This window comes from Helicoverpa zea, chromosome 13 (genome assembly GCF_022581195.2).
Source record: "Helicoverpa zea isolate HzStark_Cry1AcR chromosome 13, ilHelZeax1.1, whole genome shotgun sequence".
In the NCBI taxonomy this organism is placed as follows: Eukaryota; Metazoa; Arthropoda; class Insecta; order Lepidoptera; family Noctuidae; genus Helicoverpa; species Helicoverpa zea.
Genome location: NC_061464.1, coordinates 4,787,162 through 4,798,770, shown reverse-complemented (window position 1 = coordinate 4,798,770; position 11,609 = coordinate 4,787,162). Strand labels below are relative to the sequence as shown.

The 11,609-nt window shown below is 35.3% G+C and overlaps 1 protein-coding gene and 1 pseudogene across 1 annotated transcript in view; both read left to right on the top strand.

Moving 5' to 3' along the window:
• The first annotated feature begins 705 nt into the window (after positions 1 to 705).
• On the top strand, positions 706 to 4,765 carry LOC124636032 (annotated as a pseudogene).
• A 4,885-nt stretch (positions 4,766 to 9,650) lies between these two features.
• LOC124635532 (head-specific guanylate cyclase) overlaps positions 9,651 to 11,609 on the top strand; it is a 106,137-nt gene continuing 104,178 nt past the window's right edge. Inside the window, exon 1 of the mRNA XM_047171436.1 lies at positions 9,651 to 9,851. The gene's annotated coding sequence lies outside the window, so the exon portion shown is untranslated. The remainder of the gene's footprint in view (positions 9,852 to 11,609) is intronic.

The window sequence follows — 11,609 nt, the reverse complement described above, 5'->3', positions numbered from 1 at the left end:
GTAAAACAAAGTCATTCAACGCATTTGTTTGTCTGCTTCCGATAAATTCAAATGATTGTTGGACCCTTTAACCCGAAGGTTGACTGGTAGAGAATACTTGAATTGTGGCATTAAGTCCGCCAATGCCATTTTTGTACATAAGGAATAAATAAATTAGAGTGGAAGGACATATTTTGTAGGTTCTTGGGAAAGGATAAATTACTTACTTTCTGATTGATAATATAAGGATTGCATATTTTTTGATAAATCTTTTGCCGGATCATATTACGCTAAATGGCAACAATGAAAGGGCGAAAGTTAAATAACCCCGTGTTTCCTTTCGAAGGTACAAGTAAATCAAAAAACAAAAATCATATTTTCAAAGACAGAGCCAAGATATCACACTTCTATTAAACCAGAACTTATATGTTTTCAAACTGGAACATTGCTTTGTGCCACACAGAAACAGTGGCAGTGCTTCAGGCAATTTTATATTGTCTTTTACAGTTTTATAAGTGTAGAAATTGTTGTATTTCACCGTAAGGAAAGAGTGATTTTGGACATGTGGTGAACCTATAATTTTGTAACTTTATCGTATGGGCATTTTTTATGCTGAAAAAAAATTGTACCTAATTAGTTTTTGTTAATGATTTCATATCCCTTAGGGCACTACTTTCCGCAAATGGATATAAAGTAGCCTATATGTTATCATGATGTATAAGTTATATGAGGTAATGCTAAGTTTCAACAAAATCGGTTCAGACGTTTTGCACGTAAAAAAGTAACACATAGGTACAAGTCACTTTTATAACACCTATTCGTGTGATTTCTGTTTGGTTGATACCTATAGCATTTTTTTTTTATAGTAACTTGTATCTAGTCTGACAAGTAACAGATAAAATAGTTTATTTAAAACCTGATCAATGATTTTGTCTAAGTGGCACAGACAAAAAGTCCTAATACTTATACATATGATAGTGAAAAAAATACCTCCAACATAGGTATTATTGGCTATATAGGTAGAAGTTTGGGCAAGTGACAACAATCGCTTATAAGTCAGTTTTCCTTGTCGTATTTTTTTGGTTTTACCATTCTCTGCTGACGTAATCTATCTTCATTCGTCACAGGGGGACTTTAGGGACATCCTGTATGTACAAGTATAAGTTTTTTTTTTGGAAAATTTTCTTTATGTAAATAGAAATTTTATTGCATGAGAATAATTTTAAGTAAATGGAAAGCTATTTTTGTTAAATAAATGAAAACCAAAATAATATGCCACTAGCCGTTTTCTATATTTTATCACTACGGGATGTAATATATGTGTTCTACGTTATTTGGAAAGACTGTAGCTTTCTATTAGTGAAAGACCTTTTCAAATCGATTCAGTAATTTCGAAGTCTCTAAGATACAAACAAAGAAACCAAAAACGTTTTGTCTTTATTGTATTGATGTAGACGATAAAAAACTGATCGATTTTTTTACATCAAACCTACATATAGGAGAGTTGCCTATATTGTACCAGTTAACAAACTTCATAAGCTATCACAAAAACTACTTAATTTTAAAGGAATATATTACTATAAATAAAAAGGTTGTTCTATTAGCAATAATTTTGTATTGAAAGAAAATGAGGAATTTAAAAAATAAATATGAAAATTCACGTTTTTAAAAAAGTCTCAAAAAGTACAATTTAGGAATCCGGTTTCCTTAATTGTACCATATAGGCAAGGCGAACTCGAGGAAATCGTCGGTGGTTATACATTCTTCTGGAAAGGAAGACCCCAAAGTGAACGAAGGTTAGCTGGCGTAGGGTTTGCCATCAAATCCACCATCGTAAAAAAACTGCCAGAATGTCCACAATACATCTCGGACCGCATTATCACATTACGCCTTCACCTACCAAACGACAACTACCTGAATGTGATAAGCGTATACGCACCAACAATGAGTAACGAGGACAGTGTCAAAGATCAGTTTTATGAAGAACTTTGCCAATGCCTTACCAGCATACGTTCAAACGAACAAATACTGCTGCTAGGCGATTTCAACGCGAGGGTTGGCAGAGATTCTGAGTCGTGGCCGGGCGTGATTGGAAATAATGGTGTGGGCAATATGAATAGTAACGGACAATTAGTACTCACACTCTGTGCCCAATTCGACCTCACCATCACAAACACTCTGTTTAGGCTTCGCGACAAATTCGCGAAGGGACATCTCCCAGGTGCATATCACACGCGTTATGCGCGGCGCGCACTGCTGGACAGACCACAGGCTTTTGGTAACTAAGTTGAGACTCCGCCTTCGTGAACCACGAAGACCCTGCAGGGCTAAACCAATATCTCTCAACTTAGATCGACTGGATTGTAAAGATCTTCAAGAAAAATACCAGAAAGGCCTAACAGATGCGCTAGATGTGTTTGATGCCCAGCAAGGTGACTTAATATCAAAATGGAAACAGATCTCATCCACCGTACTCACTGTGGCTACGGAAACCATAGGATACAAAAAACGAAACAACGAGGACTGGTTTGACCAGAATGATAGGGTCCTAACTGAAGCATTCAAACAGCATCGTGTACTCATAAAGCGTAATGAAGGAAATCATAAATCCAGTCAAGAAGTCCGAAGTAGTGGTGATTCCTTAAGGAAATTAACGAGGAAGATGAAAGATGGACGGTGGCTTGAAAAGGCAAAAAAGATACAGTGGCTTGCAGATACCCATCAACTAGGCGCTTTCTATGAAGAAATGCGTAAGTTGATTGGCGTTTCCATAAAAAACTGCACTCCGTTAAGATCCCTAGATGGTTCCCAAAAGCTCACTGCTAAGCAGGATATACTTGATCGTTGGGCAGAGCACTTTAACCACCTGCTCAATGTAGATCGATCAGCAGATCTTGAGCATATAAGGCGTATCCATCCTCTGCCGCCGAATGAGTCGCTTGCTGAACCACTAACTTTTGCTGAAGTTGTGCAAGCCATCAAAGAGCAGAAAAATAAAAAAGCAGTTGGCGTTGATAACATCGCCGGAGAACTGCTGAAATACGGAGGGGAGCAACTTCATACTTACATCTGGCAAATTTTTGATCGCATTTGGAACGAGGAAACAATACCACCTGAATTTAAAATATCCCGTATACAGACACTGTATAAAAACAAAGGAGACCGTTCCGACTGCAACTCCTACCGGGGTATATCGCTCCTCTCTGTCCCTGGGAAGATATTTGCCAGAGTTCTTCTCAACCGGCTTTTACCAGTCTCCGAAGCCATATTGCCAGAAACTCAGTTTGGGTTTCGACCTAACAGGGGCACCGGCGAAGCCATCTTTTCCATCAGGCAACTCCAGGAAAATATATTTATATTAATGTATATACTTAGTTAAGGTTACACACCGATTGACGTCACATGTTAGTGTTGGCCATCGCTGAAAACCAGCGCCGCAACTCTGTCTCGCATAGGGTCGCTGCATATGCTGAGCGAGGGCCATTTCGCGTGATCGTGACGCATATTTTCCTTTTCCCATTCTCTTTTTTTTTTCGTTTTCATTCCTGTTTTGTTTTATTTTTGTGAGCTTTTATATGTATTCGTTTTTGTGTGTGCGTCACGAACGCGAATAAACGTTTTGATTTGATTTGATTTGATTTGATTTGAAAAAAGCCGAGAACAAGGCCAACCTTTGTGTATGTGCTTCGTGGACTTAGAAAAAGCTTTTGACTGCGTGCCGAGGGAAGCCCTCTGGACTTTACTGGCAAAATTAGGTTGTCCTGAGATGTTTGGGAGAATGATTCGCCTTCTGCACGACGAGATGACCTGCTGTGTTACCTATAATGGTGACCAGTCAGAGTTCTTTCCTGTCACCTGTGGGGTCAAACAAGGTTGTGTGCTTGCGCCAACACTGTTTGCTCTCTACTTTTCTGTCGTTGTCAGTGAAGCACTCAAACAAACTTCTGCTGGAATCAAAATACGTTTCAGGACTGATGGGGGACTTTTCAACTTGGCCAGATTAAAAGCATATACTAAAGTATCTCATGCTCTTATAACGGAGATCATGTACGCTGATGATCTGTGTTTTGTTACCAACTCTGCACAAGAGCTCCAGAACCTGATGACTAACCTTCAGGAAGTCTGTTGTCGTTTCGGTCTAAAAATCAGTGTTAAGAAAACTGAGGTAATGGCAAGCGACTCTCAAGGAGCTACAGAACCTATCAAGGTAAACATTGGCGATACTGAGCTGAAGCAAGTGAATACCTTCAAATATCTGGGCAGCACAATAACATCCAAGTGTGACCTTGATACCGAAATAAACCATCGCATTGGCACTGCATCAGCTGCTTTCGGTAAATTACGAGCCAAGGTCTTACACACACATGATTTGAAGCTTTCGACAAAAATCTCCGTTTACAAGGCCATAGTCCTCCCAAATCTTTTATACTCGGCTGAAACATGGGTCCTCTATCGGAAACATATACGGGCGCTGGACCGATTTCATCTAAAGTGCATAAGAGACATTCTGAAAATCAAATGTTCGGATCGGATTAGAAATACCGAAGTGCTACGACGCGCGAATGTCTGCGGCATAGAAGCGTACCTGATGCGGCGACAGCTCAGATGGTGCGGTCATGTTCTACGCATGGATGATGATAGGGTGGCCAAACGCATCTTCTTTTCTGAACTCCAGAACGGCAGACGGAAACAAGGTGGCCAGTTCTTACGCTTCAAGGATGTTCAGAAAAGACACATGAAAAGGTGCAACATTGATCCTCTAAATTGTACTTCATATTATAAATGAGATTAAAGTGATTCTTATTAATTAAAAGCACAAACATGTTTATGAAAAATATTATTCAAATAGATTTGAATGTTTATTATGTAGTTAATAAAATAAAACATGGAAAAGTATTTGGAATGAATTTTTTATTTTTCGGTTTATTTTATAAACAATCTAAGGCCTTTTAAAGTCATCTTGTGTTTTTTTATAATACTTTTTATCTTCTCCAGATATCTGAAAACATTTCAATCTAGTACACGTAAATACTTCATACACGTAAATTTTACCGGTACATTTTATTGGTAGGTGCTGGGTGTGGCAACACCTGGTACAAATTAGGCAACCCTAACTTTTATTTTTACGTGAGCCAGCATGAAATGTTAAACATAAAACAATAGTCTCAAAAAAGGTCATTAATATGTCTACTTTCCAAAAACATACATAACAGTTGCAGTGTATATCGTTGCTACAAGAAATCCTTAGGTAAACACCCATAAAATAATACTAGAACACCGTAAAACATATTAATTTCTGTTTACTACAATTTACTCTGTTGTGTTATCGAATCCAAAATGGCAGCGTTTGCATCATTTCGGTAGTACTGCTTTTTAGTGTTACCAATTTAAAACTGAACATTACAGTTTAGTAGATTTTGAGGTGGTACAATTTACGAGCCGGTCCAATTTATGCAACTCGACCCTATATAGTTTCTGAGATTTTGCACTCAACCAGAAAAACATACAAACAGTACCTAAATACATATTACAGAAAAGGAAGAGATCAACGATTATCCAGTTAAAATATTTACAGTTTCAAGCGAGTTCGTTTGTACTAAGTTATTATTCATTCATAATCCTATTCGACCTAGTTTACCTGTGCGGAACCAAAACATACATGATGTTTATGCTTTCTTTAGTTAGTGATGTACTATATATTGAGCTATGCGGATATTTCATTAGTTAGTCTGATATTCAGCGATGCTATTTCAGTTACAATAATATTTACTAACGTATTGTGCCTATAATAAGAGGGTACCTATCAAAAAATGATAAAAGGGCCATGTTTTTATCTACATGAAAAATTCCAAAAGTAGTATAGTATGGCCGCTATTGAAAATTATAATAATTCTTGAATTACTAAAAAAATGTTTTAATTTCTAAGGCAATATTTATCATAATGATGAGCTATCATTATAATCTGATAAATATTGAATACCAAATATAACTGGTATATACTGGAATTTCTTTGCGGATATCGGCGGATACTTCTAAACCCATTTTCCCATCACTACTTGTATCTAAAACTTTCAAAGCTAAGTCTGTTGGAACTTCGTGGCTTTATATTTTTAATCTAAAAGTATATATTTACATAAAAGCATTACAGTTTAAAATAACTACCGAGAAAGTGGCTTTAAAAATTCGCTTAGCAGAAAATTCTTTACTTACTAGGTTTATTTTTACTTGTTGTACAAGTTTTAAACTTTTAGATATTTTAGACTTTGTCATTATAAAGTTATGTTCACTGTAGTAGGTTCAAAGTATACTTATTAAATGTATACGTTGATAACAGGTATTTAGATTAAGGGACCAACTTTGCATTCAATAAGTCAAGTGAGTTATAAACTACTGAAAATAAATTGTTACATAAAAAATATATACAAGAAAGTGATCTTATTATAGGGAAATATTAAAACTAAGTATCAAAATATTCATCCGCATCGCTGTCAGCTGGGATCGTGCCCAAAAGGCTGGCTGCATTGCCACGCTGGATGGCAATGCATATCCTTTGACCGAAGTATAGGCCAGCCCTTTGGTCACAAGAAAGTCGTGTAAATCTCAATAACGTATGTTAAACTCAAAAATGGATGACTCGATTTGGCAGATTTTTTTCCCTTTATATTCCGACGCGGTTACGGAAAGTAGTTTCTTCATAACCCGGGTGAAGCTGTAGGCAGGTTGAGGCTTGTAAGATACTATGTAGGTACCTTAATAAGGACAATTTACTTAAACTATAAGTCATATTTCAATAAGTAGCTTAACTGCTTGTACGTAAATATTTCGCTAATTATAAAACAATAGAAAATCAATTGTGTCTCGCACATATCTGCGCTCCGAACCGGTTAATACATTATTTCACACGTTGCGGACACAAATATTTTAACTTTAAAGGGTTTATCGGCGTATATAAAATATTTCAATAGGAATTTCTGAACGTGAACGTTAAATGGCACATAAATACTGACAAACAATTACTGTAAATATTTTATGTGACACAATTAAGGCGGTTGGCAGATACCAGAAATATGTTTTTAATAATAAACAATTATAATTGTATGTGGCACGTTTAAATTATGTTGGCCGTGAAAGGTTCTTTTATTATTAATTTGAAAAAAAAAAAATACAACAGTAAATAATTGTTGACAATACCGACTTACACAACATATGAAAAAAAATATACCTAATATAAAAACTAGAGTTTACTGTCTAATGAAAAGAATAATATGTTAAGTCATAGTCATTAAAACTATTAAATAAAATTAAATTGACTTAAATAACACTACAAAAATAAATAAGAGGGTCAGTAAGAGGAAAATCCTAGGCATACATAGGTTTAACATCACATACGTACGCAATTAAAACAAAAAAATCTCAACTAAATCATGAATAGAAAAACCTGCCACACATACCCATTTCAATACTGACTACTGGCATACTCCAATGCCATTTCTATAAAAAGCAGGCATTCCCATTCAAAACTGTATCGGCCTTTGGTTAAAAATAAATTCTTAACGCCAAACACGGAGAACAAAATTACTAGCGGAGATGTCATAATGCAAAATCTCCTAAGAAAGTAGCGCGCCAAAATGCGGGTGTTCGGGGCACGAGGAATGTTACTAGCTCCGCACTTACACACCTTCTATGGGACCCACCCAATATTTTCTAATAAAACCACCAATCAATGAAGACCAATTTTTGACAGATTGCTTTTAATTTGACAAGGAACCCGAGCGTCTTGTTTGTACTAGTATCACGACTACCATACGTTGCTTGACCTACAAGAAGTCACCTGACCTACCTTACTTACGGCATCTCTGGTATATTTCCTTCTCCGTGGCACCAAAGTACTCGTTCATCATTCTCAGTATACAGCTGAGTTTGTAGAATGAACGTAATCCCCTCTTTTTATGCTTTATACCCACGCTTTTGGTATATCGCTAGAAGCAGTCTCATATGGGTTTGAATGGGAAGTTTTTTTTATAATATCGGTGGAGTCTAAAAGTGTGATGTATTCCTTTTATCATATAGTGTAGAATGTGCACCTACTGATACATATTCACTACAATTATTCACACAATTACTGTAAAAATCAACTACTTCCTCATCATCCTCCGAGCCTTTTTCCTATCTATGTTGGGGTCGGCTTCCAGCATAAACGGATGTAGCTGAGTACCAGTACTTTACAAGGAGCGGCTGCCCTATCTGACCCCCTCAATCAACTAGTTCCTAACCATAAAAATTTCAGAGAATTGATAGAATAATATGAAACTCATAACTTACTTGTATAATCCTTAGCCTAAATCTGTAAACTTCATACTGTAAGGCCATATTTCAAAAAGAGCGAAAATAAGAGTCATTACAGTTTCAAAGAAACAGATGTTATCTATTTAATGAATAATGTAAGTAATTGACTGAAAACCCGTTAACTTGTCACTCGGATGCTTATCAGGTGGTTAAGCCTATTCCATTTTAGGCAAATCTTGATAATCACTAACGACTAGTTATTTGTAAAGAACGTTGTAAAGATGAAGTTATTTAATGCGTTCTGTCACGCGACGAATACTGCGACTAAAAATCTTGATAGTTAGCTTATACCTTTGTTTGTCTATCACGCGGTAGTATGGCTGAATTGACAAAGATGAAACGTATGTTTCTGTGGGAACTTTGGAATAGATTACAGAAGAACATAAATGACTCACAGCAAGAAAATTATTACATTAATTATAATAATTTCTATGTAATGTCTAGCGAGACAAGACTAAATAACATCTTCATGTCCGAAAAACAGTATTTTAAGATAGCTAGGTATTAAACTCAGGTTTTTCTGAAAACCTAACTGATGAAATGGCCGAGAATTCACAATATATAATATTATATAAGGCTTTGAACACAGTATTGAACCAAAAACAAGATAATAGTTTAGAAAGATTTTTCTTCTTCAAGCAAATAATTTTGCTGTTAAGCTCAAACTTTACGAAAATGTTCGTAGTTATAAAAACAGGAACCGCTGTAAAAAAAGAAGACTGGAAAAGAGCAAATTATTTTTAAAATATGAAAAGAAATGCTTATTTTGAAAGGACGAACCTTTATAATTATAGGTACCTACACATTATGCCAGCCTCTAAAACATAACACAGTGACGATAAATTCAAAGCAACTGTAGAAAACATAAAATATGACTTTAAAATTCCTTACACATAATATGCCGAAGTGTTACATTGGCATAATTAAAATGTTTTCCAGAGTGTAGCACGCATAACGATACCAGTGGTTCACAAACTCTGGTATAGTCATACACTGTACCAACACTGGAACGAACATGCTCAAATTAAAGGGACACCCATCTTAATAAAATTGCCAGGCATAGCTTAACCTGTATCAATAAAAAACATTCTCCTGCCCAAATGGCATCAACAAATAAATAAAAAAATGTGACCCAAAACAATTAAAAGTCATCCCTTTACCAAACAAAAGCCGAATAAAGACATCAACAAATAAATCATGAAATAATAAAGCATTTTGTTGAAAATAATCGCGCGATTCAAACGCAATCGCACCATCTGTGGCAAGCCTAAGCGTGCGCACATCGGTCTACGTATACCAACTTTGCCTGCTACGGCAGTTTCGCGTAGACTCACCAACGGACGCTACGTCGTATCAACTACGAATCCCGTATCGTATACCAAATATTATACCAAATAATACCAGTGTAAAATAATATGTTCGTGTTGTGTAAAAATAATTAAGTATTTTAGAATAATCAGTGTAGTGTTTTAGGTGACTGTTGTAAATTATTTTTCTTGTTGTGTGGCTTCGGAAAGTCTTGACAGGTTCGTACCTAGTTTTAAATTGGATTAATTATTTACTTTCGTTCGATTTTCTGAAAGTTACTTTGACTTTCGTTGGTTTGTTCTGTTACTGGGTTTTGGTAATACCTACTTGATTTTTCAATTAAGTGTTCGTTAATTTATAAAACGAATTAATGAATTGTTTCACTTTAAATGTGAGTCGTATCTTATAGAACTGTTTATTTGCCCTTTTACACCATTTTTATGTTACGAATTCTATGTTATCAAATAAAATGTTTAGTGTAAAAAAACGATATATAAATAAATTCTATTTGCGTATGTATTTAGGTATTTTTTTTAATGTACTTCTAATTGACTGTTGTTTTTTTATTTACCTACTTGTAAATAAGATAAACAGGTACCATCACAATATTTCAGTTTTTATATATACATAAATATACATTTTGAAAGATGTACTTAATATTTTTATCGTTACTTACATATATTCGATATAAATGCCATTTTATATATTTTTTTTTAATTTTTCTTTATTATTATTTTTTTTTTTTTTATTTATTTATTCCTTTATTTCAGGCAACTAGGGCCCATAAAAATACAAATACACATATATCGTACATTACAATACTTATAAACTAATACATAAAAAAAAAAAACACCATATCAATATATAAATACAATACTATATCTAGAAAAACTTAAACATACTATAAATACATAACAAATATTCTTAAAACTAATGCACACGATGTGTCGGCGTCGTGTTACGCTGACTGGTGTCACGTAGCCGGCCACGAAACCGGCGGTAAACAACACCCTTCGGCCAAAAATCTTCCTTGAGGACCTTCTCGAGACCTTGTGTCGGAATACGCGCCACGAACGAGTTAAAATTCGTGTTGTGACGCGGCACCAACCTCTCGACCCTCAAGGTCCAGTTAGTTTTGACGCGCAGATACTCTACGACCTCCTCAACCTTCGTAGAATGGTGCAGCCTGGACACGTACAGCAGCGTCGTTGGAATAGCTGGACGCAGCAGCATATTGGGCCCCGCCAGCGCAGTACCGCACTGATTCCGACAAGGAGGTTTCTTCTTCTTCTTCCTCTCGACCTTGACGAACCCATCCTTGTCGCACGTGTCGACCTTGGGACCTTGCCTTCTCAAAACCTGGTTTGGTTTCGATCGGCTCTTCTTACCCTTATATTTGATTTCAAATTTGAAGTATTTACATTAATTTTAAAAATACTATGGAAAGGGATAATCATGACATAATACATTAGGTATCGGTATGTACATATATTTAGGTGTGTCTATTGCAAATGGGTGTATATTGTATTAAAAACCTTTATTTTAAAATGTAATTTAAGTAAAATAAATAACAGTCGATAGAAGAAACCACGCCTATCAGAATTTTATATAACCAAGTAAGTATAAAAATAGAAAAAAAATCTCAGCCTCCTAAAAATAAAGCCTTCGTCAATAAATTATATTAATGTTACCTTTCAAAATGCAAATTTCTCCATCAACTCAGGTAAGGTGTTAAAGGGTACGGTGTGATTCACTAATCGCAATATCATGGTAATCCGACCTTTTTAATTTATTCATTGAATTCTTTACTAAGTGTATCCGAGAAAATTGTTGAAGTTTTTAGATATAATTTAAGGAAAAAAATATTTAGCTTGTGAAATACTGAAATTTAAGATGCTACATTTACATTGTCTCAGATTGATTTCTCTTAAAAATTGACTATTTAGTAATAACTTTCTTGAGAGTAGATATGAAAA